General features: G+C 39.3%; 1 protein-coding gene and 1 pseudogene across 1 annotated transcript in view; one reads left to right on the plus strand and one right to left on the minus strand.

The window, feature by feature from the left end:
• Window positions 1–2,694, plus strand: part of LOC138059531 (uncharacterized) — a 3,922-nt pseudogene extending 1,228 nt beyond the window's left edge.
• The window catches only part of LOC138013609 (tetratricopeptide repeat protein 28-like), a 116,557-nt gene that overhangs the window by 94,829 nt on the left and 16,728 nt on the right, over window positions 1–5,000 (minus strand). The window lies entirely within an intron of this gene.

The following is a 5,000-nucleotide window of genomic DNA, read 5'->3' on the forward strand; positions in this document are numbered from 1 at the left end:
TTAGTATCTCGAGCACTCGTGCTTGGCTAAATAACTGTGAGACTTAATTTAATTGATTATTATTATTGTTTGAAAGTTCCTTGTCACCAATAACATGCACCTACAAGGGACATAACACTAAAAATCATGTCCCTTGTGGGTGCTTCCCTTGGAATTCCAAGGTCACATCAGCAGTCTGTCAAGTATGGCAGTGAATACCAGTGATGGCAGTAAAAAGTACATCGCAAAAAATAAAATGCTGTAGGCTTAACTGTCTTTGTTGTAACTCAAGTCTTGCCTCTTCTTTTCAGTCGGAAATCATCACCTCAGAAATCGCAGTGAAAGAAAAACTGTCCGTGAAGATGTGAAGGAGCAAAAATTACATACTTGGAAGAAGTAAGAAGTGCACAAATCTTGCCTGTCGCTGAAGTGCACAACATGTAAGTTAATACATGTATGCTTTCTTTGATGTACATTTTTTACTAGTAGGATATGTACATATACCAGTATATATATAGATAATAGCTGGGAGTCAGAGAAATACCTGTTGTCAGCTTTATCTTCTTGGCTGCAGTCTTCACATCTTAATGTCTCAAATAAACTTAGTTGAGGTTTTGATTTTTTGCAGATCTCAATAATTTATCTCTGGCTGAAATTCAGACAGGTTAGTCAAACTCTTCTAATCAAGAATCAACCCAAACAACCTTCTAATAATACTTCCAAATGTTGTTATCTGGGTAATAAATAATAGTACTTAGTTATAGGTGTTTGCTGGTGTCATTGTTACCCTGTCTAGTTTATGAAATGATGTCATTCTGAGCAGGAACAAAATAATTCCCGATCAGTGTCTACCGTGAAATTACAGTACTGTGCAACCTCTTTCGAGTCTCGAGTCTCGCGAGGATCGAGGAACGGCAGTCGAGAATCAAGCAGTTCCTGTTGTGATTTCATCGAGGAGCAATCTCGTACCCAGAGTCCTCGGGCTTTTTGGCCAGCGGGTGAGCGCCCGGAGAGACTTTGGGATAATCGATTTTCCCAGAAAACGTGGGTTCCGGTCTTATGACGTATGGTTGAGTTTAAACGGAAGCAGAAAAGAGAAAACCGTTAACAGTAGAAATGGCGGGTTGAAAGTGTTTGAGAAACAAGAATTTTAGCCTTGCACACAAAAAAACTGGAGAAATGATTATTGGCTTGCTGTAAGAGCAAGTGAAGATGAAACCTCTGACGCTTTCGGTGAGTGTATTTTTGGTGTTTCAGCGTACATTCCACCGTACAGAACAGGGGCACCCAACGAGAATATAGTTCAAAACCACTTAAACATAGCATTGTTAAACGTATTTTAGTATTTAAACGACAGATATAGGCATATTTTTATCCCCTAAAAGTTTTTTATCTGTTCGGATTCCCTAGCTGAAAGTCTAGTGATGCGAAAATTATAGGGATCAAAACTTACCTTTTCGAAAATTTCAGCCAGGGAAAAGGCTCCCGAAAATTCTAGGTGACCTTTTTAGGGTAAAAATCCGTTAGAAATGGGCAATTATGCCATGTTTTAGATGTTCGAAAATCCTAGGACAGGCAGGCAAGCAAGGAATTTTACAACAAATGTTCCGAAAAGTCTAGATCTCAAATCGTCTTCCGAACAGATATTTTCCGACTATTGACTTTGGGTGCCCCTGACATATTGCAATGAGAATGCCATCGTGCAAGCAAAACGATCGACAATTTTTTTTTGTGGAAACGACACAAATGTCCTCTTCTTTTACAATTTGATGTTTCCGTAATTCTGAATGGCTTCGACAAGACCTTATTCCACGGATTTCTCCTCAAAGAGACTGATGTAATGTTTTCCTACGGTACTTTTGCAACAGCAACAGTAATCACTTTTTAGCAGTTTTAGCAGCGTGGGAAAATTCCCGTGCGGTATATGACATAATTCAAAGCTCGTCGTTTTATTATTTTTGTGATTTATATATTTCTGAGGTAGAAAAAATCAATCAGCACTGAAACTTGTTTTAGATTTTGAATCTCCCTCCAAATTCTGGGGCTTCCGAATTACTTACCGACTTCCTGTCGGACTGCCATTGTTTCGCAAGCGGCCAATCAAAAATATAGTTCAAATCGATTATCCCAGAGTCTCTCCGGGCGTGGTGGGTGTGGTTTTACTGTAGCAGTGCAGAGATTTTAATGCTAAGATTGTATTACATTGCATTAAATTTTGTCACAGCACTGGTTCCTGTGGGTTCTAGAGATCGCCCAGTGCATACAGATGATACGAAACCTCATCAGAAACTATCAGCAAAAGGTAGTAACAGTAGCAGAGGATCTGATAATGGCAACAGCATGGGAGAAGGAACTGTCGTTCAGCTGCCGCGACCGGCTGAGGGAGGACGCCTTGAGTGTGACAGGATTATTATGGATGATGGAACAGCTATTCAATTCTTTGATGAAAATGACGATTCAGGTGTGAGGGAAAAAGCCCACCGAAGATCAAGAGAACGACAGGATGAGGTGGGAAATTCTGATGAGTGACTGGTTCAACAAAAAAGTTTAAATATAGTGGCTGGTATTGTTTACAGTCATCACCTTGCACTCAGTGTCGGTCTCCAAATGCAGTATCACGTCATTTATATGTAAATACTACAACTTCTACCATCCAACTTTTTTTCTCCTTAAAATATGTCTTAAAATATGTTTTCTGTGTGCCTATTACGAGTATATGAGACCATTTCTTCGCAACACGATGATAAATGGGTGGCAAAGGGGCAATTTCAGCTTCAAAGTGATCTTTTTCCGGGAAAGGACTGGGGCGAGTTCCAAAACAGCACCTTAATTATCATGATTGTACTTGGAAGCTCTTGAACAGCAAAAGCGGACATTGTTGCATCTCTTTAGATGGCCAGCGTGAAATGCTATCATCTCCGAAGTCGCAATGTTATGCGCAGTATGAGATGCGCGGTGCAAAACAAGGGAATCTTCTTAAGCCAATCATTAAGGGCGACAGCTCGTGTTTTTAAACCCGATAAAACACTGCTGCGAGTTTTTTAAACATTTCTTAGAAAACCTTCGTTTTTACGGAGATTCCCATTAAAATTATCAAACACCTGCTAAACTGCTATTTTAAACATATTTTTATTATCCTTGTTGCTTCAAAACGCCAAACATACCGTTTTGAATCATCACTGCGTATTTGTATTCCGGAATAGGGTCAGTCAAACGCATCCTAATACTGACAAGCACATAATGACTGGCTCCCTCCGTTTCGAAACGAGTTTGCCAGCGAAATCTTTCAAATCAAATTGAGTGAACTCAGTGAAGTATCTTCATAGAATTAACCACATTTCCGTTTATGATTTGAAATTCTCGCCCAAGTCTCGTTTTTAAGGCAAACAGAACTCGGAAATGGACCATTGAAAAAGAACTCTTCATACGGTGGACTAAATAAGTAGCCGCTTTTGTTTAACTCTGTGCGCTAAGAAAGACATGTATGATGACATAATTTTCTTTTGACCAAGGAAAACCAGAAGAACACATTGCCCTCCTGATGGCTCTGTTAATATCTGTTAATATCTTGGATTTTCACATCTCTTTTTATTTTATTTTGTCCTCGTTAATGCTTGATTCTTTACAGAACCATCGGAGTGGGTTTGTCGTCACTTTGTGCTCGAGTTGGAGGAATGGCTGCCCCGTATATAGTGGTAAGAGAAGGGGTGATCTTATTATTTATATACTCCATCTTACCTAGATAAGAGGAAGATCGCTTCCACAAAAATTGACGTTACTGTCAGAACTTAATAACAAATAATAATCATGCATGGATTAGTAAAGTGCGTTCTATCTCTAGTAATATTCTTTTTAATAATAATAATAATAAAGCGTAGGTGAGCATGAAAGCGTGAGGACGCAAGTTCTCTTGCTCCTGCTGAAACATCAATTTTGACGCTTAAATAATGCGTGTACTCGCAATCTTAGTATTGATCTTGAATAACATCTACAATGATCAACATACCACGTCAACAACTAGCGCAACACGCTTGTAACCAACCAAATACTTCAAGTTTAGAAGATGGACAAACGAGTGCTGTAGAACACCGCGCAAGAACTAAGTGGACCGTGGAAATGAATTTTGCTTTAATAGAAGCGAGGAACGGAGCTGAGGACTTAGTGGATCCTATCACAGAATGTGGAAATTGTAAAACGATTACATCGTAATTAGAAATTTATTGTAAGAAAGGACAACGGAAAAAGAACTTGGTATATAAGTTATTCAAAGCAGCCGTTACTAAGAAATGTCCTTAGTTGTGGCAAAATTACAAACAGGCTCGAAACGAGGTTACGGCAGCCTTAAGAAAAGTTAAAGCTTCCTATTTTGGGAGAAAGTGTTCGGGGAGGTAAAGAAATCGAGTGCTTATTGGAAGTTGATCAGTAAGGCTACTAGTCGAATAGCACATAAAAAAATCAATTGGCCCTCTCAGAAGAAACGATGGCAGTTTGGCTTTGATCGATAAGGAGAAGGCACAGCTGATGAATTCGTATTTTGCCACAGTTGGTGAAAACCTTATTAATACTCTTCCAACGATAATTGACAACAGTCAAACAGAGGACACGAATCACGATGACCCGCTGGTTTTATCAACAACTAGATGCTTCTGTGAAGCATACACTGGCTTGCCTGTGGTACGTGCTACAGAAAATCAGAAGGCACTGAATTGTATGGTATTGAAATACAGCATTCCAGTGTCTGAAGAATAACAAATAAAAGAGAAGCGAGAAACATTGGCTTCTGGGCTGACATGTTGATAATTTTCAAGTTCCCTCACAACTTCTTTTCACCACAAGTGTGCCCTATGAGCATCCGAAAACTTTGTAATACTAAACTTCACTGAAGTCAAGCCCTGTTTCGCGGGGTTAGTGTTGGGATGGGAGACCAAAACAATAAACCCCTCATAAAAAACAGAAACATCTGACCGAAAATACTATTAACGCTAACAAATGCGAACTCAGCAAGGTACAGATTCTGTTAG

The sequence above is a fragment of the Montipora capricornis genome, chromosome 8 (genome assembly GCF_036669925.1).
Source record: "Montipora capricornis isolate CH-2021 chromosome 8, ASM3666992v2, whole genome shotgun sequence".
Taxonomy (NCBI): Eukaryota; Metazoa; Cnidaria; class Anthozoa; order Scleractinia; family Acroporidae; genus Montipora; species Montipora capricornis.